This window comes from Pleurodeles waltl, chromosome 3_1, assembly GCF_031143425.1.
Source record: "Pleurodeles waltl isolate 20211129_DDA chromosome 3_1, aPleWal1.hap1.20221129, whole genome shotgun sequence".
Classification (NCBI taxonomy): Eukaryota; Metazoa; Chordata; class Amphibia; order Caudata; family Salamandridae; genus Pleurodeles; species Pleurodeles waltl.
In genome coordinates this window covers 735,052,238-735,075,622 of record NC_090440.1, presented here as the reverse complement: position 1 = coordinate 735,075,622, position 23,385 = coordinate 735,052,238, and the positions used below count along the sequence as shown (strand labels likewise).

General features: G+C 41.9%; 1 long non-coding RNA gene across 1 annotated transcript in view; it reads right to left on the bottom strand.

The window, feature by feature from the left end:
* Nucleotides 1-224: 224 nt before the first annotated feature.
* LOC138283260 (uncharacterized) overlaps nt 225-23,385 on the bottom strand; it is a 176,927-nt gene continuing 153,766 nt past the window's right edge. Inside the window, exons 3-4 of the long non-coding RNA XR_011201157.1 lie at nt 12,398-12,502; nt 225-1,242 (exon numbers count right to left, since the gene is read on the bottom strand). This is a non-coding gene — a long non-coding RNA (uncharacterized lncRNA). The remainder of the gene's footprint in view (nt 1,243-12,397; nt 12,503-23,385) is intronic.

Genomic DNA, 23,385 nt, shown 5'->3' with positions numbered 1-23,385 from the left:
TTCTTGTACTCTGGTTCCATGTGAAATGATGCACTCTTCTGTCCCTCATCACCTCCAACTATTACCACAGACAAGAAGATTATAAAGGCCACTAATAGAAACAAGAAAACAGGAATGGAATAGTGAGGAATTGAGAGACACCAAGCACCTTCTTTTATTCTTTACTGGAACTCTGAATACCATGCATATTATTATATGTACATATCATGAGTAACATTGCCCTGTCCCGTAAATTCCTCCAGTTCCATCACAGGATCAAACCCTAACAATCTTCACAGTCTTTAGAAATGCTCAAAGTTAAATGTTCAAGATAGTTCAAAGTTTATTTTCATATCATGACTCAACTTTCAGAATACTTCTCTGCTTTCTAAAACGTCCTCCAAGAAACTCCAAAGAAAGCAGCTGTTCTTTGTAAAAGCACAGCCTAAGTCTGCTTAGAAAGGTCCTGCCTGCAGCAAGGTTGTATAACAACTGGACAATGTGAAACATGAGGAAAATTACATTTGATGATCCAAGATGGCCTCCACTCTCTCCAAACAAAGAGAGAGTCCACAGTCTCCTTTGAAATAAAGTTCATCATCAGGGCGCTGTCACCTAGTGAGTTCTTCACACATGTGACACCTAACACTAGACAGACCAACACACTGCGAGGACCGTCAGAATTTCCTCATTCATAATCTGGGAGGTATTGGTTCGGAATCAGTGGAACCATGTCAGATATTGAATATAGCCACAAAAGATGAACACAGCCATTTAATCTAAATAGAACTCATATATATTGTGTGGTTATCTGGAAAACATGGAATAGATCCAGCCCTCCTAGGCCTATGTTGGACACTCTTTATTCAGATTCACAAGAGAAGCTTTGGTCTAGGGTTAAATACCAGAAATAGTTCACATATCGTGTTGTGTCATATGAGAGCCTGAGGCACAAAGGATTTATTTTTCATTGTTGTACAATAAAAACATAGCATGAATGTTTAAAATGTATCAGGGCCCAATACCATAAGTAACCAAATGCAGTGCATTCAGCTACAAACTCTAAAATACATGACAAATGTAGTAGAACTATTAATAAAAAGAAAACCAGCAAGACGTTGCTTGAAATCCAGTATTGATTTCCAAGTGTGAAATGGGTTCTTGCATTTTCATATTTTTCTGGAAAAGTAGAGATAGTTGATGTGACATTTTCATTTCTTCCACGGCTGCTGTAATTATATTCACTTTTGACATGACACAGGCCTAAAACACAAAGAAAAACACATGTTCATTGACATAAAAGTGATCGTATCATTTCAAATATAGTCTAAGAGCCTTTTGGGGCACCTATGGCGGCGTACCTCATGACACTACCAGATGTGGGGTAGGTGGGACATGTTACACAAAGGATATTTTACCTTTTACTTGTCACTGCTGTACTTGATTTCTCTGACTAAATGTGAATCTATGAATGTCTATATAATTATGGCACATGAAGCATGGCTTGTAATACGGGTGATGTGTGTTGTCTTTTGTAATGTATGCATTGAAAATGCTTTAAAAATATATAGTTTAACAGCCTGTAAATGTAGGAGTTGTAGCATTACCACTGATCAGGTTTTAGGAATAATCAGGATAATATATTATTAATGGCATTCCAGTAGCAAGGCAAGAGATAATGCTTTTCAGGCAAAAGTGCAACTATATTCCTTTTTAATGCAAAAGTGCAATCACTGTAATAAAAATATGGAATAAACTCAAAAACAAGTTAATTTTTTTTCAAGATATATATCTAAAAATGGAAAGTGATTCAGACCATGTGTGTTAGCAGCACTATCATGCTTATATAGACCCGGTTTCTGGAACTCATTTGTGTTTTTACACTGATTAATAACTGTGCACGAGTAGAGAATTATGTGCCACAGTAATTGTGGGTGCATTTGTTTCCTTTGTGCTTGTTTTGCATGAAAATTCACCACCAAGTAAAATCCAGTTGTGACAAGCAAGGCAGTAAGTTGATGTAAAATGTCAGGGGCTCCCAAAACAGGGGGGAGCAGGGGAGAGCTTAAGAAGCATAACGAGGAATAATTTCCAAGAGGGGTGGCCTTTGTAAAGAAGTGTGTGGTTTAAAACACTTCAGCCTAAAATCCTATATGCTCCCATAGAGTGCCCCCCGACCATTTTTGGTGCCTCTATGTGAGCTTTCTGACATTGCATCCAGCCATATCCCAAAATAACAGACAAGCGCCTAAAGCAAGCCAGACCTATTGAATTTCCAAATGCTTATGAGCAGTATCAGATAAATGGGCAACAATTATTTTGCTGTGAAAAATAAAAATTGAAAATATTTGTATTCTGTGAATTAAACACTGCTAAGGTCTGTGGGAGGATTAGCGGTCTTGGAGTGTCTCAATCACTCCCATTCTTCGCCTCACACCATTTCCATCGGCACTCTCTCACCAAGTTAAAAACGTGTGCATTTTTCTTCCACACACCTTTCTGAAATCCCCTCTCTGTTTACACCTCGTCTATTTCCTCTTCAGCCACCTCTTTTCAACCTCTCTGTTATGTACTTTGTTGCAGCTTCTTTACTTCACCATCCCCCACACATACACACCCACTCACCTGTGAGGACGATGTTTTCTTTTACTTAATTCCTATCAATATTCTGATAGTTGCGCACCGCCTTCATATAATTTCATATAGAATCAGTTAGAATTGTCGTGCGTGATTACGTGCACGCTGCAGAGAGGCCAAGGACTGGATGATTATGCGTTTTGAACTCATTTATAAACGTCGACAGCCACTGTGATAAATTTGCACTGGCTTCAGTCACAGACCCAGAAGTGTCAATCGTGGCCAATTATAAACACCCACTGTATGAAGAAAAATCACACAACATCCTGTAAAAATCAAACACTTAAGGAAAGGAAGACTAAATAAAATGTGAACTGTCCTCGGAAATAAACACGGTGGCTAGCTTGGTCTGTAAGATTGGAGGGGGGAGGGAGTTACCCAACAATCAAGCTGGCACAGAATGTTGAAATACATTACATGAGAAGTTGGGGCACAAGAGGAGCTTAGGGCCAGTGGAAAGGGAGAGGAATGCAGATCAGTAGGGGCACTAAGTGAGCAAAAGCACATTATTTTGTGAAATAACCAACATTTTTGCAGTATTCCCAAAGAGACTGAGGGAGAGTGTGTGTAAATTCCTGGTGAAATCCGACATGAGACCTCACCATACCTGACTAAAAGCCCCTGTACCCAACTATTCATCAAAAGATACATTTGCCAGGCGGGTGTAATACCCCACACACACCCTGAAGCTACGCCCCTGACTACAAGGCTGAAATGAATTATCATAACGTTTTTTACAGTCCTTGTTCAGAAATAGATCAGTGTTATTTCTTCTCAAGCTGGAGGAATTACACAGGGACCAATAAAGGTCGGTTTCAGGGTCAGGTTTTAATAACTGCTGGGTCTGGCCCTGGAGGGACCCGCCCCACTTAAAGAACTGGTGAGACCTAATGCAAACATTGAAGTGTGATTTAAGATCGCGTCCTGCTTTCAGTTGGCTAAAATAGCAACAAAGCAAGCCAGCGCCAGTTTTCGTTCTAACTAATGGGTCTAAATGGCACATTCATTAGGAGAAAAGACAATGTTATACAGAGGATGCATGCCTAAAATCTATTTGTTTTACAGTTTTGAATACGTCTTCCCATTGCCTGGTGGCCACTTCCCTGGAGAGTGCGCACTGATGATATGTGGAGGAATTAAGGGCCAGATGTAGGAAGATTGGATTTTGCGCTCGGAAATTGCGAGTCGGTGCGACTCGCAATTTCTGAGTCGCAAAATCATATGCAGAATGGTGTCTCAGACACCTTCTGCGAATCGCAAGGGGGTCGCAAAGACCCACCTCATTAGTACTAATGAGGTGGGTTGCAATTTGCGACCCCCTTGCGATTCCCTGTACTCACAGGGATGGTGGCCTGCTGGAGACAGCAGACCTTCATGTCTGTGACTGCTTTATAAAGAAAGCAGTTTTTTTTTTGTATTGCAGCCCGTTTTCCTTAAAGGAAAACGAGTTGCAATACAAAAGAAACAATTAAACCATTTGGTTTCGTTTTTTCAGAGCAGGCAGTGGTCCATTGGACCACTGCCTGCTCTGAAAAAATATTTATGGCGACATTCACAAAGGGGACGGGGTCCCATGGGGACCCCTTTCCTTTTGCGAATGAGTTAGCACCCACTTGACATGGGTGCTAACTGCGAATTGCTTTGCGACCGCGTTCGCGGTCACAAAGAAATTCTGCATTGTGGTGCAAATCACAAATAGGAAGGGAACACCCCTTCCTATTTGCGAGTTGCATTCCCATTATGCGAGTCGGAACCGACTCGCAAAATGGAATTGCGCATCGCGATGCGCATTTTGCATGGCGCAAACTGCAAATTTCGCTTCGTACATCTGGCCCTATGTGCATGCATGGTCGGAAACCTTAACTGTTGTTCTTCAATTGTGATCGTTATCTTAGTGGTGTGTAGTGGAGGTGGTAGCCTGGCCCTCCTCTAAAATGTACCAGACCATTCCGAAGAGGCAGGGCAGTGGTGGCAGAAAGACCCCGTATGCCTGTCTGGCAGCTATGCAGAGGCAGCACTCAAAAACTCTTCTATCGTCTTAATTTTTCACTCTTTTGACGTTATATAGGCGGAAGCTCTCAATTAATACAAGGGAACTCCATTGCGTAGCTGAGGGAGAGGCTCGATTCTACCAAAGGAATAGAGTGATGAGGAAAAAAGAGAGAGAGAAATGCAAGGACGTGAGAATGAAAAGACAAAAAGCATTGGAAGGGCAAACATTAGAAAGGCGGGTAGAAAGAAATTAATCAACAAAAGAAAGGGAGCAACAAAGAAAGAGAGAATGAAGTAGAGAGAAAGATCAAAAGAATTAAGAAATGGAGCCAAAACAGAAAAAAAATTGAAAAGAAAAGAAAAGAAGGTGCCGGAGTGAGAAAGTGACAGAAGGAAGGGAAACAGAAAGAAAGGGGAAAACGAGCGAGAAACAGACTGCAGGAAAAAGAGGGATGGGGAGAAAGAAAGGGAAAAGCAGGGGGAGGGAAGAAAGAAAGAGGAGCAGACCCACTGAAGCTGAAGCTACAGCGGAAACAGCACTTCACACTCATGTTCCTTCTCGCTCCCTCGGTGCGGCTGCCCCTGAGATCGCTCACTCAGACAGCTTGTAGAACATTTTCCCTCCCACCGGGAAGCCAAGGAGGGGTGACTGGCAAAGGTTACGTGGTCCAAGGGGTGCCGCCTCAAAGATGGCAAGGAGTGGGGCTTGCGGCACAGGGCCTGCTACAGACTGAGGCAACAAGCAGAAGGACACTACCCTCTGGAGAACAGATCAGGTCGCAGCTCTTAGTAGCAAAAAACAGACAGTGAGGGGGGCACTGGATAAAGCATCTATGCACGCCTGAGCCCTCTGAGATTCACTTTGGGCGTAGTGAATTATTTATAACTTGACCAACAGTTATGGATAAATGTGTGTGACATGGTCGTAGTAAATAGAAGCAAGAGTGACCTTAGTTCCTTCTTTCCTTAAGGAAAACATCCCTTTAATGTGCAGGGCAGCAAGCTTTACACACGATGTACCTATATGTAATTCTAACAATAGTAGGTATGCTAAGTGGCCCTCTATCATGACAAATCGGGCACAATTGCAAATATGTATTCCTTAGTTGCCGATGTCCTTGACCTATGAAGGTACTTCCTTGGAATAAATCCCCATAACATATATTTTTAATATCTTACTTGAATTTCTGAGAAAATACTTTTACACAAGCATGAAGATTCAACCTTACAAACCAACGTTCGACAAATCATGTAGGCAAGCCAAATCAAAACGGGTTGCTGTTATCGAAAGCGGCATAGGAGAAATGGCAATTATCAGAGAGGAGTACAAACGTGCCCAGAGGACAGCCAAGAGGAGTAGGGAGGAAGTAAATTGAAGTGACCTGCTTATTGCTGAAAAAAATTAAGGATAGCAAGGTTTTTTTGTCAAACGCTTGCACATGGTACCTGCAAAATCATTAAGGGTGAAGGCTTTTATATCCAACCTCAGTTTTGGACATAGCACTTTAAAGAGCTCTATACACTTCAGGTTAGGACAGAGTGTACAGTAGAGAGTGGATCATATTTAGATAGTTTGAGTAAGTCCCAGGGTATTTCTCCTGCCTCTTTCACTGTGGAGGGCACCTTAGCACACATACAGACCCTGAAAGCTGCGAAGGCTCCAGGATAAGATTGGATACGGGGTCAGTCAGAACCTGTTGTAATGGGGTTCTTGTTAAGCACCCTATCCAATGCAATAGGCAGGGGAGCTGAGATACTTGAACCATTGAGAGGTGCAGAAATCATAATGATTTATAAGAAGGAGGATAAGAATATCCCTGCCATTTATAGGCCAATAAGCCTGATTGATAATGCCCAAAAGATAATTAGGAGTCAAGTACTGGCCAAAGTACAAGATTAGATGGAGAAAAACTATGTGCTATCACAACTCCAGGCAGGATTAAGAGCATATACGAGTGCTATCAACCAGGTTAATCATTTTATTTTAATTCTTTGGAAGACAGTCACCCAGAGAAAGGGCCAATTGTATGTAGTGTTCATCGATTTGAGAGCAGCTTTTGATCTGATACCAAAGGCAAAATTATGGGCTGTGCTCGAAGACTTGAAAATGCTTTCCCATTCACCTGAATTAGTAATATGTCTCTACCCCAATAACTATGCACAAGTGAGTTGGGGAAGAAAGAAAGAACTAACAGACCATATAAATATCGAGAGTGGGGTCCCCAATGGAAGTGTCCTCACCCTTACTTTATTCACATTAATAATTTATGTCTGAAATGTTGATCCTCCTAAATAGGCAGGCCAGAAAATTTCTACTGCTTTTCACGGATGGCACAGTATTAATCTCTAAGTTCCCCATGGGCCAAAAAAAATTGAGAAAAGAATGGTTTAGAAATAAACGCTGCCAAGGAGCGAGACTCCCCAGTGGTGCCCCTGGGGAGGCTGCTTTTTTAGCGTTTAGCCTTTGCCTGTTGTGAGCAGTGTGACTAAAGCTGTCAGTGAAGTGTTATGCTGGGATAGCAGGTAACAGAAGTACTAACACATTTATTCACATTAACTGAAGAACAAGGGCTACCTGAGGAAGTCTTCTAAAATGTGTGGGGAGTTAGAGTCTTAAGAGGTTTGGAAGAGCTCAATGACTGATCCTCATTTACTCAAGGGATTGTAACTCCCTTTGGTGTTTGCTCTCCTGTTCATTTGTGTCTACAGCTGTTTTAGTGAGAGGCATTACTGAATTTTCTCCTGTTGGCCAAACTGTTGTGAGGACCTTTTCGGACCCAAGTTGGCTCCCCCTGTTTTTAGTTTAATTTTATATTTCATGTTTCATGGTTTTATCTGCACTGCTTGAAACAATGACATTTTACACATTTCTTCTATGATATTCTTCTAAGGTTATGTGGTACAAGTTGCTTGATAAGTTAGCCTTTGCATGATATGTAATCAGTACTTTCTGTTCAAGGCTGGGAACACTGTACACAATATCCTAATTCTTGTGTTGCCCATTCAGGAGACAGCTTCTAATATCTAGGCACAGTATTCAATCAGTGCTGTGTTGCCAACACAATATGGCTTTATTAGGTAAACAATGCACTGACCTGGATGGAGCAGAAGGCACTCCAGATACGAGCGTCCTAGGACGACTCCTGACACTGTCTTCATATATGAGGCTGGGACTAATCCCTTAGATCGGGCCAAGCAGAAGGGTACACCAGCTATCCTCTCAGAGCAGTCTTGGGGATTGGTAGGAACCTGTAGAACACATTTACCATGGTTGGATTATTTATTATCTTCACCATGTTTATCATGCTGGTTATTTTGCTTTGTTTCATTTGCCTAATGTTTGCAGTTTATTCACTTTATGCAAGATTACATCTGTTTCAATAAATGTATTTAAAACGTATCTTGTATCTCTCTTGTGTTTCACCTGGGCATGAATGAGTAATACAACGAAAGGGTGAAATCTGTTTCCACGATTTCCCTGGGGAGTCAGAGTGTCATATTTAGGTTGCCATAATCACTTTCCACCCCAGTAGGTTTAGGAGCGCAGGTGAAGCACTGTGAGTTAGCCAGGAATAGGGCTGACAGTTTCTGATGGTGTGGATGGACTCAGTCTCCCACATATTGAAGTTCTGCTGTCCTAAATACACAGTCCAATTATCTTAGGAGTAACTGTATAGAATGGCACTACCAATGTATTAAGGTCATGTACTTATTTAACAAGTCTCATGAGTAGCTCCTTTTGTGTGCCCAAGGTGCCCTATACACCTTAAAACTGAGACATCCATGGTGTTAAAGAAGAAATCCTCCTCAATAGTATAGGAATTACCTACATTGCAAGGCAAATCCAGTTAAAATTCTTGTCATTTGTAGACATACCATCACACAACATTTACTCCAAAATGGGCTACTTAATAGGGGTGGAGATGTTATGTTCATGGTAGAGGCACACAATGCATACAAAACTGAAGTATTGTACTCACGGGTCACCTTTCCTGCAGTTGATGCCAACACAAATACATTTCATACATACACAATGGCAAACCCACCAGACCAATACAGAGCATACCATTACTTAGGAATACCTTTAGCATATTAGGAACACAAAAATTAGTTCGAAGGTGCCCCACCACACGTTGTTGAACATGTTAGATTGGGTCCCATTAGTATTGGCGGACGGAAGGGCCAGTTCTACAGATCTACACACTATATCCAAACATACAAAATTTAGCAGCAGGTGATCTACACCCATTATATAATAATGTAGTTAGATTATACAGACGGTCAACACAATTTATTATGCGCTCCTTAAACGCTGTTCCAGCAAGGGCTGCTCCAGCTGTCCAACCACAATAGGCTAGTCCTGGGATTGACCTAGTAACTATTATTGCTATTATGGGTGAGGTACCCACCAGACAGGAGGAGATTCCATTCTGGATTGTTAAAAAACAAACCAGCTTGAAGCAGTGTTTTCCCATATGCAACCTCAAGATAAACATAGCATTTTCACAATGTACTTGCCACTTGGAATGGTACCTCTATAGGTGACTGTGCAAAATAGGGTACAGTCTTTGCTGAAATATATACCATAATCCATGGTACACCATCTCTTTCTGTTTTACCAAATGTGCTGAAACAGATTCAAAATTAATACGGGGCAGCCCGTGCCCTGGACTTGGGGATGTAGCTAACTGGCAATTTTGCAGCGGTATCCTCAATAATTTTCAGAAACATTAAAGGGGAAGCAGCAGCATTGGTGGTTTACCAGTGTCTGGCACAACTTCCTTTAATAGACCAGATCCAGAAACCCATATATCCATAGGCTGCAATAACCTAGAGGCTAGGCCAAATAAGCCACAGCTTAAAGGTAATTCTGATAAGGATAAAACCAAGCAAGCACAAGTGTCTTCTAAAAAACCCTGGGACAAACAAAGATAACAAAAGACAAAATTAAATCACGGGGAGAATCTCTGCTGCTGGAGAGCTCTGAAAAATGATATTATTTATGTAACCGTGATAATTTAAAATAGCCTGACAGGTATCAGTATATTGCTGAACATCCTTCTTGTTCCTTTCAGGCCTCATCAGACAAACGGTCTGAGAGAGCAGGGCAATCAGCGCGCAGACAAGAAGAGTACGTGAAACCAAAAAAGGACTCACAATGCTAACCTGACATCGCATAACCCTGGGCGGAGTTCACCGAGTTCCATTCCACAGAATTCCACGGAGTTGATTTTAAACTCTGTGGAATTCCACGGAGGCGGAGTTCTGTGAGCTGCGGAGTGGCTTCCTCTGCTGAATGCACCCGATCTCAGAAGGGCCTGGTGAACCAGGCCGACCCTGCTTAGCGCTTCACAGGGTCGGGCCTGGTTGGCCAGGCTTGACCCTGCTTAGCACTTCCGAGATTGGGCACATTCAGAAGAGGGCCATAGGCAGTGAAAACGTCTGTTTCAGGCTTCTTGTGCAGCCATCTGTCCCATTGGTGCCTCACACGGGACAGGCTGTTGCACAAGAGGCCTGGGCAGGCCGATGCACCAGAGGTCTGAAACAGCAGCTACCAGCTAACAGCTACCTACGGCCCAGGCATGATTTCAGGCCATGGCCGTAGGTAGAAAAAGCTGCTGTGTTAGGCCTCTTATGCACAAGAGCGAACAAAAGAAAAAATGAAAAAACTAGGATTCACCTGGGTCCTCATTGCCAGAGGCCTGGCGCTCTGCCTCCCTCTGCCCTCTGCACCCGCGACTGGCCCCGGCTGTTGGCAGAGGGAGGCCTGGAGTATCCAGAGCTGGCTCCGGCAGCAGTTCCATGCTGCCGTGCCAGCGTCGGACCGACGCTTGCACTGTGTGGCCCATAATTGGAGTGCAGTGTGCACGTGGTGAGCTCCACTCCACTGGCAGGGGTAGCTGAGTTCTTGGGCAAACTCACGCAGAGTGCCAAAATATCTGTTAGCTCAGCCAGTGGAGGGGAGGTCGCTGCCCACCCCTAATCATCATAAGAAAGGAAAAGAAACTTCCTCAACAAAAACACAGAATCAAAGAGAAGAAGGTTGTGGGAGTTTTGGTGAAATATGCCACACATACTGAGAACATTACTACAGAGCAGGACGTGGACAGTGACTCTGTTATATGATAGTTCACCCCTCTAGAGAGAGTATACAAATTAAACATACAAATTGAGGGGGGCATAATAAGCACAATTAAAGTAATATTCTGGGACTAACACTTAGGGCTTGATTTAGATTTTGGAGGATGAGTTACTCCGCCAAAACGGTGATGGATTACCCATCCGCCGAAACCCATTATTTCCCATGGGATTTATATTTTAGTGGAGGGGAAATCCGTCAGCGTTGTGACGGAGTAACTTGTCTGCCAAGATCTAAATCAGGCCCATAGCTATGACATTATTTTGGAAAAAAAGATTGGCCATTGGAGTTTGTTAGAACTCTTTCACAAGGGAAGTTGTTTTTTGCCATTCTAGTTCCTGAGCAAGTAAAACAAGTCTATGCCGCAGACTGGGATCTTGTACAAGCCCCCATGCTATACCACAACGATAGTGGTTGGGATAAGGGCTTGTCTTTTCATGTAATACTCATAAGGTCCAGCCCACAAGTGCAACCACTATACCCAATAAAACGAAGCAAAAACTCCAGTGAGAGAAATTCTCTCACAACTAAAGTACTAAGGAGTAACTGAATGCTCTGTATCTCCTATGAACAACCCCGTGAGTGTTCCCAGTAGCTAAGACACATCACTCCTATAGCATAGTCTTATATTAAAGACATTTAAATTGCCACACATGCACATTTGCAATAAAAAACTCACATAGTACAGCATTAATGAATGATATTGTCCGTAAAATATACATAACGACCCTAGATGTCTCCAACAGGTTTTTCTGCCAAAACATAGCGCATGAAAGCAGGGATCTAACTGCTTTTTCAGCTCTCTGCTCCCAGGGCCTTTTTATCTGCTCCCTAAGGGTATATGAACAGTTCATGGCTGTTCTCATTCCATGTAACATTAATATTACATGATATTGATCCAAAAGCATTGTCCTATGTCAATGACAGATATCCGACAGACGATGACTTCTACACTCATTTAGCCAGAGCAGATCGCATTGTTTTGGGATTTGCAGAACATGGCTATAAATTCAATTTTAAGAAAACAAAAATTGCCTTTCTTAGTATGCTGTTCCTGAAATATGACTTATCAAACGAAGGGAAGAGCCTGGCACCACATTTCCTTGAGAAGTGTGCACAATTACAACCACAAACCCCCATCAAAAAATTACAATCCTTGTTAAATTTCTTCAATTTTGGCCGCATTTACATATCAGATTGTGCACAACTCGTGAAACCGTTGTTGTTACAATGTGCTCATCCTGCGCTATTTGCAACCCTCTAGGTACCCTTCATTGATCCCAGGGCCCACACATTTCTGTATTAGTCTGGTGAACATTTCTTTATTAGTCTAGTGAACATTTATGTTTTGTGTAGTCTCTATATAAGCTTCGGATTTCATGTATATTGTAACCTCGAAGGAATGTACAAGGTTATTACTGCAATGTGTGTTTTTTCTCATGTCTTCAAAATGTGCTATCTATGACTCATCTCCTTGCACATTGCCTGCTCCTAGCACCTGAAGGAGAATGATGACCCATTCCCTCACTCCCAGCACCTGAGGGAGAACGATGGCTCATTCCTCCAGCTCCCCATGTCAAGCCATGTGAGAGGTTTCCTATTTAAACCACCCCCATGCTGCCTCTCATCGCTTGGCTTCAAGATGCTTACCTGTATGGTTCCAGCTCCCGATCAGTCTGCAGTCTTCTGATTCCGCTCCTATTTCCTGGTTCTCAACAGCCTTACTTCAGACCAAGACCTCTTGCAGTGAAACTCCTGCAAAAGTAAAAGAGAAAGAGAAAAGAAGCATATTCCATTAAGAATATTCCAGCGCCCCTGTGATTTAAAGGTTGGTGATTAGTACTTTACTGAGAAACCTGTGTGAAAGGCTGGCTGGATTCTAGGCGTGCCCTCTGGTTTCATTAAAGAAAGGCTCAAGAAAGATACCAACTTAAAAAGATAATTAGTTTTGTAGAGGCAATTCTAAAAACATCAACAATGCCAAACTTTGGGAACTAACTTAGTAAATCGGCATGGTGAAAACTGATAACAATGGTGGGCATTGTTTCTTGCCGAATGACTTCGTTTACTTAAAACTGGTAGCAATCCAGAATATTATTTTGTTTGAAACACTGTGACATTTTTACTCCCAAGATACATCTATGCTGAAATCGCTGTTTAAGAACTTTCTAAATACTGTTAAGAAACTTTGATTCCATTTAGTATTCTACATATCATAGTATAGGAACACTGGGATATTGTGCAACAAGAACATTGTATAAGAAGAAATTTTGTGTGACTTGAACACTGTTGCTTCATCTGCTGAAAGATTCAGATCAAGATATTTATTGGTGTGCATTTTGTCAAGGGTTAATCACCTAAACATATACTAAGAAAGGTAGTAGGGTGAATTAATGCTAAAGGCTAATACTATTTCTGTCTTTTGCCCAGGATCTTTTACTCACAAGACAGAAACCATCCCACTAGCAAGCACTGCATAATCGAGGTGTCCCAGGACCTGTTGTCTCATACCCTCTCTTCCCATCTCCCTACCCCCTACCCCCTCAGGACTCTTCGCTCACTGCTTGTAACCTCATCAGGGAAGGTCTAGTCCACAGGGGTGTGGGTCTTGCTCTTCATTCCTGCGGAAACCTGGATTTCAGATGAGTGGTCCAGGCCTGACCGAAAGCCAAGCGTACAAAAACTAAATCCACCCGAACGAAGATATCCAAAACCAAAGTAACCATGGCAGATCTCGCGCAAGCCCTGGCCCAAGTACCAGCAGCGGTAGAACATCTTAGGAATTAAAATTATTCCTTCAAAACAGAACTAGAGAAATGCAAACCTAGAGTTGATCCTTAGGAATGCCTTCCTGGAGTAGCCACGAAAACCAATAAGTCTTACCTAAAACAACCAACATTCACTCCCAACAGGAACACAAACCCAGGGGAAGGTGCACCAGTGTATTTAACTGTGGTAACCCCCATCCTTGTTCCCTTAGTACCCCCAGAGAGGTTTACAGGGGATAGCAATAAATATGGCATATTTATGAATCAGTGTCACCTTCAATTTCTTTGCAGGCCAACTGCTTTCCCTGATGGCACTGCCAAAGTGGCTTTTGTTCTCTCTTACCTAGCAGGCAATGCGGCTAACTGGTCTATTACTTTGGCTCAAAACAGCAACCCCTTCCTGTATAACTTTTCAGCCCTTAAGGGCCAAGTGATTAAGCTCTTTGCCAAGCGCACCTTTATGCAAGCTAGTGACACTGAATTACTAAATCTCAAACAGGGTAACAAGGACCTGTTAACTTCTGTTGCCAATTTTAACAGACTGATTTCTGAGAGACACTGACCTGAAGATAAGTGCACATCACTGAACTATCGAGGTCTCCGAGTTGACTTGAAGGATTTGTTATCTCAAATAGTGGACTTCCTAGAAGACTGCCCTGACTTTATTGATCTAATAGTTAAACTTGATCAGAGCTTAAGTGAGCAAAAAGGAGAAAAGTTTAAAGGTGATTCTACTCACCTCCTGGTAATGCACACTGAAAAGAAAGAAGACTCAAAAATCAGAATGGCAGTGAACCCATGCAGATGGGGGGTTGTTTGCCTCTTTCTAATGAAGAGAAGGAGAGGTGCTGTTCTCATAATCTGTGTATTTACTGTGGCAAGGCAGGCCATTAGACCCAAGACCAAGGTCACAGCAGTCAAAAAGACAGTGCCTTCAATAAACCCCCTGCTAAGCATTCGGAAAGCTGAGTTGCCAAAGAAGCATGGGGATGATTCGCTGGGCAAGAACCGACAGACCCCTGTAGTTTCAAGACACATTCTTCCTAGGCCTACGTGGCATTTAGCAATCACAGTAACTATGATTTTACTGAATCAGGTGTAGAAGGTTCAATCTATATTACTCCATTCTGGAGCAACAGGCAACTTTTGAGATATTGCCTTAGCCAGAAACCTGGGAATCTCTTTCCTGTGCAAACAGGAAGCAGAACCTGTGCGAGCAGTGGATGGTTTGGAGTGTTAAAGCGTCCCTCTATGTCAATTTATACACATTAGGACTAGTTTTAGGCCGATGAATCTTTTGACCCAGTGGTGAGACACCGTAGAACGAGATAACTGATCAACATGTCAAGCAATATATCAATGATATTATCAACATATATCACCACAATATACTTCAATTTAGACATTGGTTAAACTACCGGCGCAACCATGACCTTTCAGTCACGAATAACCACACCTTTATTGGAGTTTTGTGAATTGTATTCCCTATTGATTACAATCTAATAGCAAGATTATTAATCTCAAAACCATGAAGCAAAAGAGCATAGTCACAATATGGCAACTGTGATAAGATTTTGACAATGCAAAGATCACAAACATAAAAACACCAATGTAAGAGATACACAGATCAGAATGCATAGAACATCATATACGCCTTAGTTCAGCATAGCACAATGTCAGTCGCGTCGGTTACGTCAGTCAAGGTGAATGCCTAATCTAACCACTAATTAGCATCAGCATGTTGGACTTCATGCAAAACAATTTAGAACACTAATTTGGAAAAATCTAACTAGGGTCTCTATCCAAAAATACAGCAGTTGGTACCTAGAGAGGAAAAGCATGTAGACAAATTACAATAGCAATTGTCATAATTACCCTCCTCAGGATGAGTCAGCATACAGGATCAGTCTTCATCTTAAGGACATCAGTTAGATCGCCATCAGTCTATTTCATCTAAGGGACAGGGGGCACTTCCCTCATAAGGAGGAGAAGTGTAGAGGGGCAGTCTATGGATGAGGATGGTTTATTTAAGTCTCAAATCATCAAACAGAGTGACAGAGTTCCTGGATGCAATCAATATCTTTCCCTACCTAGTTCCCTCGAGTCTCCTGTGTCATGGGTTTTTATCCCTTTTTCACAATACATTCCCCCAAAATTCTATTGGATAGTCACTACACCCCACTATCTTCAACCTATCAAATTATACATTAAGTAATGTAATTGTCACCCCACGATAATTTATAACACTCTGATTGGTCTTCATAATTGACGTCTTCGTAGGTGGCACAGCCGGGGTTACTTCATTCTCTGGCACATTCTTCAGGTCAAAAGTTCTCTTTTCCATGGTCGATTGTCCTTGGATGTTTCAACTAATGTTGCAAAACATATAAAACTTATACTAAAACAGCTAGCATGCAGGTGAGAAAGATCCTCACTTGCAACATAAAACAAAGAAAAAGAACACATGCTGGGTCATGGCCTTTTGCGAATCAGCACACTGGAGAAACAGAAAAATATGCTTTAATATGCGATCTACACAGCTAAGTTTTCAGCTCATTCTAACTTAAGACTTATGGATTCTAATAAACACAATTTTCGCAGATGTTAACGTATTTAATTAATCATAAGCAATTATTTCTTATAGTTGACATTAGTATATGTGTACAATGATTTCTTCACACTTATAATTATGTTAGGAATATTTTAAGTAAACAATATTTTATGATCGTTTTGTATGCAGCATTGTTAGGTATAAGCAATTCGCATCTAAAATATGTAATATTTAAACTATGCTCTCTCAGGAGTTATCTTCCTCACTCATCACCTATTATTCCGAACCTAATATCTTACTATGCAACAATGGCCACTGAGTCCATTAACTTCAATGATATTGTCATCCCCACTTTTGGACCTATCCTGGGGGTAAATGGCTTCAACAGCACTGACCCAAGAATAGATTGAGAAGTTCGTACTGTCACCATTAGCTCCACCTTTTGTTTACAATATTGCTATCAAGAGGCTTCCAGCTGGAACTCACTGCTGTTGTGTGCAACTTCATGTGCCTTGGAATCTGCTCAGCTCCCTAGTCAATACCAGGCTTATGCGGATGTCTTTGATAAAGTTCAGGCAACCAGTCTGCCCCCTCATCGCAGTTTTGACTGCCGATTAGATCTGGTACCTGGTGCTACATTACCTTGCAGCAGGATCGACGCCTTATCAGAACCTGAGACTCAGCATCTCAAACAGTACTTAGACAAATTATTGGCCATTGGTTTTATACGGCATTCCACATCTCATGTTTCACCCCCCTTATTAATCTTTCCTTGGAATAACAGGGAGCTTAGGGAATGTACTGACTACACGGAACTTAACAAAGTGACCATCAAGAATTAATATCCTCTTCCACTTGTTCCAGTCTTGTTAAGCCAAGTGCGAAAGGCTTCCATCTTTACCAAGCTCGACCTCCGCAGAGCTCATACAGCTCCACGTAGGTGATGAGTGGAAAACTGACTTTCATACAAAATATGGTCTTTTTGAATAGTGCGTAATGCCATTTGGCTTATGTAATGCCCCACCGGCATTTCAATGATTTATCAATGAGGTTCTGAATAAGTTACTTGATCATTTTGTATTCATCTACATAGACGGCATTTTCATTTACTCTAACAATGAATGTACCATGAACAACATGTCCTGCATAAACTGCGGGAAAACAGTCTACATGCAAAGCTTGACAAGTGTCAAATCCATGCTTCCCAGGTAGAATTTATAGGGTTATACTCTCTTCCCAGGGAGTTCACATGGGTACCAAGAAGACCGGGGCAATTGTACAATGGCCAGCTCCTACTGATGCAAAAGAAGTACAAACCGAGTTAGGCTTTGCCAACATTTACCAATAATTCATTAGATACTTTTCTGGCACATTAGTCCCGATGACCCATTTGATTAAAAAAGGGATGCCTTTCCATTGGTCTCAAGAAGTGCAACAAGCTTTTAAGAAATTGAAAACATGTTTCACTATAGCCCTATCCTGAAACATCCTGATCCATCTCTACCCTTTTATGTGGAGGCCGATGCCTCCCAAGTAGCTTTTGGTGGAGCCCTTTCTCAAAGTGAACCACAAACAGGAAACATGCATCCAATAGCCTTCTTCTAAAAAAAAACTCTTAGCAGTTGAACAAAACTATTCTGTTGCAGAAAGAGAGCTGTTGGCTATTAAATCGGCTTTCCAGGAATGGCATCACCACTTGTGAGGTGCACGCTTCCCAATCACCATCTACTCAGACTATAAAAATGTTCAGTTTTTTAGGCCAGTCAGAGCTCTTAGCCCACAGCAAATGAGGTGGGTGTCATTTTTTAATGAGTTTCACTTTGTGATAACTTGTAGGCCAGGGGCCAAAAAATTTAAAGCAGATACACTTTCAGGCAGCCACACTCCAAAAGATCAAAAAGTTCTTGAGTTCATTTCCATGATTCCACTGGAACGCATAATAGGCTCTTGTTCAGATCCCTTGTTATTAGATCAGCTAAGAAGTGCCTTACAAAAGGAAGATTCACACTTATGGGTTACACATCCACACCATTCAATATCTAATGAAATATTCTACCACAACCAATGCTTAGTCATCCCTGTAGGTCTTAGAGATCAGATACTACAGTGGTGTCCTTCATGATCCCTAATTCGTTACCCAGGAGAAAACAAAACCAAGGAATTATGTAGTCAATGGTTTTGGTGGGAATCCTTAGACAAAGATGTTCGAGCCTTTGCACAAATTTGTCCTTTGTGTTCTAGTAGTAAATCTTCTCACAAAGCCCCTGCAGGACAGTTAGCCCCTCTCTAAATACCACCAGCCCCTTAGCATACCATTAGCATTGATTTCGTAATCGATTTGCCAAAAGACCATGGAAACAATTGTATATTAGTGGTAGTATTTTTGTTCTCAAAGATGTGTTACTTCATCCCACCCTCAAAGCTCCCAGCTGCTAAAGAATTAGTTGAGCCTTTTATCACACATGTAGTTTAATTCCATGGTTTGTCCTCTACTATTATTTCAGAGTGGGGCACGCAATTCGTATTCACATTTTGGCAAGAACTCAGTGCTAACCTCCACATTGATCATCGTTTGTCTTCAGCACATCACCCTCAAACAGGTGGTCAAATGGAGAAAACCAATCAGACTATGGAACAATTTCTCCATTGTTTCCTAGTCATGTTAACCAGTAGCTGGCTCTTGGCCTTACCTCTGGCAGAGTTTGCATACAATAATATTGTTCACTCTGCATATAACATGTTCCCATTTTACTGCAACCAGGGTTACCACCCACATTTTCTACCTTTTCGGTTGGCACCAAAAGTACCAGCGGTGCACTCATATATCACTGACTTACAAGACATCTGGCAAAAGGCCAAACAAGCATTACAAGACACTAAAGAACGAATGAAGAAACAGGCAGAGAAGCATCCTACCCCTGCACCCAACTATGTTGAGGGAGATCAGGTATGGCTAAGCACCCGAAAATTGTCATTACCAGGATTTAAGGAGTTATAACCCAGGTTCATTGGTCCCTTCCCCATTGTAAAGATAATCAATCCAGTAGCCGTTAAACTGACTATCCCTAGTAAGTACCATATTCACCATGTATTTCATGTTGCTTTGATTAAGCCTTTCCTCCCAACCACCCAACCTGTACCACCCTGCCTCAAATAATGGTAAATAATCATGCAGAGTTTGAAGTCCATCGTATCATGGACTCATGCAGGCGGCAAAAATGATTGTTTTACTTGATAGATTGGAAGGGATACCCCCCAGAAAAACATTTGTGGGAGCCTGAAGCTCACGATCATGCCCACAAGTTAGTGTGATTCTTCCATGCTCGTTTCCCCTTGAAACCACATCCTGTGGGTAGGCCTTGGTGGGGAGGTACTGTTACAACAGGCTCATCCTGCGCTTTTTGCAATGCTTTAGGTACCCTTAATCGATCCCGGGGCCCGCACATTTCTGTATAAGTCTGGTGAACATTTCTTTATTAATTTAGTGAACATTTATGTTTTGTGTATTCTCTATATAAGCATCTGATTTCATGTATATTGTAACGCAGAAGGAATGTACAATGTTATTAGTTCAATGTGTGTTTTTTCACATGTCTTCAAAATGTGCTGCCTATGACTCATCTCCTTGTACATTGTCTGCTCCTAGCATCTGAGGGAGAACAATGATTCATTTCCCTGCTCCGAGCACCTAAGGGAGATCGATGACTCATTCCTCCAGCTCCCCATGTCAAGCTATGCGAGAGGCTTCCCATTTATACCACACCCATGGTGCCTCTAATCGATTGGCCTCAAAATCCTTTCTTGTGTGGTTCCAGCTCCCGATCTGTCTGAAGGCTTCTGATTCCGCTCTTGTTTCCTTGTTCCCAGCAGCCTTCTTTCAGACCAAGTACACCTGAAGCGGAACTACTGCAAAAGAAATACAGAAAGAGAAAAGAAGCATGTTACAGTAGTAGTGATTATTACATTACTGAGACAACCGAGTGATAGCCTGGCTAGACTCTATGTGTGCCTCCTCATGTCATTAAAGAAAGGTTCAACCAAGATACAAACATAAAAAGTTTGTTAGTTTTGTAGGGACAATTCTAAAATGATCAACAACGCCGAACTTTGGGAACAAATTTAGTAAAGCGGCATTGTGAAAACTGATAACAACGCTGGGCATTGTTTCTTGCTGAATGACTTTGTTTACTTAAAACTGAGAGCAATCCAGAATATTATTTTGTTTGAAAAACTGTAACATCTTTACTCCCAGGAGACATCTATGCTGAAATAGGTTGATAAGAACGTTTCTAAATACTGATACTTAACATGTTAAGGAACACTGGGATATTGTGCAACAAGAACATTGTATTAGAAGTTGTGTGTGAAATGAACACTGTCGCTTCATCTGCTGAAAGATTTAGACCAAGATATTTATTGGTTTGTGTTTTCTCATTGGTTAATCGCCTAAACATATAATAAGAAAGGTGGTAGGGTAAATTAATGCTCAAGGTTAATAATATTTCTGTCTTTTTCCCAGGGTCCTTTACTCAAAAGACAGAAACAATCTAGCTAGCAAGCACTGCAGAATCGAGGTGTCTCAGGACCTGTTGTCTCATACCCTCTCTTCCCATCTCCCTACTTCCTACCCCTTCCCTCTTCGGGACTCTTCGCTCACTGCTTGTAACCTCAGGAGTGAAGGTCTAGTCCACAGGGGTGTAGGTCGTGCTCTTCGCTCACAGGGAAACCTAGATTTCAGATGAGTGATCGATTCCTGTCAATTGTACGATTTAATTGGCCTGGATTTGTCTAGCAAACATTGGACACCAGAACATACACAAATACCCAGATCACTACACACTGACATGCTTGTAGCAAAACACTTACACACATGTACAAACAAAACCAGCTTGGTCATCTGGATAATACTGGGTGCCATTGGCTTTACCTACATCAAGGTGACACAATACCAATTGCATATATATCACATTTATGTTCCAATGCTGAAATGGATTTTGCGTCCACTGAAAAATAGTGACTGCAATTCAGATGGCTGTCATTAAGGAAAGACCACTGGCTGAGGGAAAACACATTATTGTTGTTGGTCCTGTTTAAGCTTCAGAGGCTTTCACAAAGGCTAGTGTCCCAAATGCAAAAGCCTTACATCCTCGATAAATACAATGGGCCACTTTCTTGATGAACTACAACCACTAAAATATGTTAAAAATACCTAAGGGTAAACCACAAGATATCTCTTTATTAGGTGATGCCCTCAGTATCTTAAAACAATACCACGAGGTACTGATAGGAACAACTTTGGCCCTTGTGCCCCACATGTTTCTACCATTTCTAAAGCCTAAACTTTTCTCTGGCATTTTTCAGGGCTATTAAGGACCCCTATGCCTTAAGAATTTTTAAAATATATTTTATAAAGGAAGGTACCTACTTTCCCTCTACTTATATCAGGTTAATGAACCTAACAGGAGGTAAAAGCACAAGAAAACAGAGTGAACCACTTAAGTATTTGTCGTCCACCAATACTCCTAGTCTGTGGTCACCACACATTATTTTGTTAAACAATATTCAGCTTTAACTTTCTGTAAGTGAGAATCAACAGTGACACACATGATACCATAATCTGCCACACATTTTGGTACAAAATGTGCCTCATACTACACTGTCTAGATCCTTTTGTTTTCCGTAGTATTTATAGTCCCTGTGCCTCATGGTCTGTAGGAGGTGGGCGCTTCCTGTAGTCACACACTAAAAAACAGGTTACAAAAACACCAATATGTTCATGTCTGTAAAGAGTGTCACTTATGCCCCTATTCACTATTCATGTACTACATGATCCATAACAGTTGGAAGGAAAAGGCTCATAACAGAATGCAGCGAGTCTCCCTTATAGTAAAGGCCCACCTTTAATAATCTCGAGGGGAATGTTTACACTTATACAGAAACCATTCACCACTTACTTTGTGAAGGAGAGTCGCCCTCTTGATTCCTATCCTGCCCCCTCGTACAGCTGTCTCGAACTGCGGGAGACCCCATAAACGTCCAGTCTTATAGTGCAAGGTGCCGCCATTTCCCTCTTAGCTTAATGCGTAGCACCTATGTAGCCCGTAGTACACCCCGTGTCAGGGGGTGAAAACTTCCATACCTGAATCACTTATTCTGAGGTGCTTTAGGTGCTTTGGTACTTACGTATTCACAACTTTTAATTTTAAAGAGAAAAAGGAGTCATTCAACCCCGGCGTGCTGCTCAAAACATGCCGATACTTTGTTGGCAGGTGTACCGATAGCTGAGCATCTGCCTTGAGCGGCCAAGCTCTATTCCCTGACATCAGAGACTCCCCACCTCCTGGGAGTGCTGTGGGCAGGTCAAGGTTTCATTTGCTGGGGTTTGTACTGATATCTACATAGCCCTCTGTAACTCTCCAAACATATGGCGAAGCTCATTAGTTCTATTGCTCCCGCTGCCTCCCAATGCTCATTTTTTTGGAAAATATGATAGAGGTATTTTTGATGAAAAGTAATGCATGTAACTGTTCTGAGAGCACACTTGCATCCTCACGAGCCCTCTTCTTTTATGTCATCAGAGGCTGATTATGATGAATTTATAATATATTGATTCAAGGAAGGACCCTCTTGCTGTTCCACACAAGGCTCATCATATCTAAGGTGGTGGCTGCATACAAGAGATTAGAGTAATCACCCCTGTATGTACTGTTGTATCTCAGTAAATAATTATGCCCCTATCATTGTATGACCCTCATGATGTACCTACAATACCTAATTATTGGCTTCTTTCTAAGTAATACTCGGGGACATTCAAGTTTTATATTTATAAGGATTGTGCCATGGGGACCCCAGGATACATAGAGAACCCAAAAGATTTTGGGGGTCATTACAACATTGGCGGTAAAAGGCACTTACCGCCGTGCAGAAGACCGCCAACACACCGCCGCGGCGGCGGGAGCCTGCCACAGCTATTATGACACACATCACGGAATCCGCCGAAATTCAGACACCCACACAACACCGCCACACCAAAGGTCAGCGATAAACATGCGGAAACAAATCCTCCACCTCCACGCCAACAGAAACACGCCCATGCCATTAAGACCCACGAATCCACGCGGCGGTCTTTCAACCGCGTTATTCCATTGGCGGTACACACCGCCGCGCTCAAAATACACACACAGCTCCAAAACACCGCCACATTGGACAATTCAAAATACACACACCTGATACAAATACAAACAACACTCCCACACATCCAACACAATATAAAACACACACCCACATCACCCACAAACCCCTACGACCCACAATTAGAG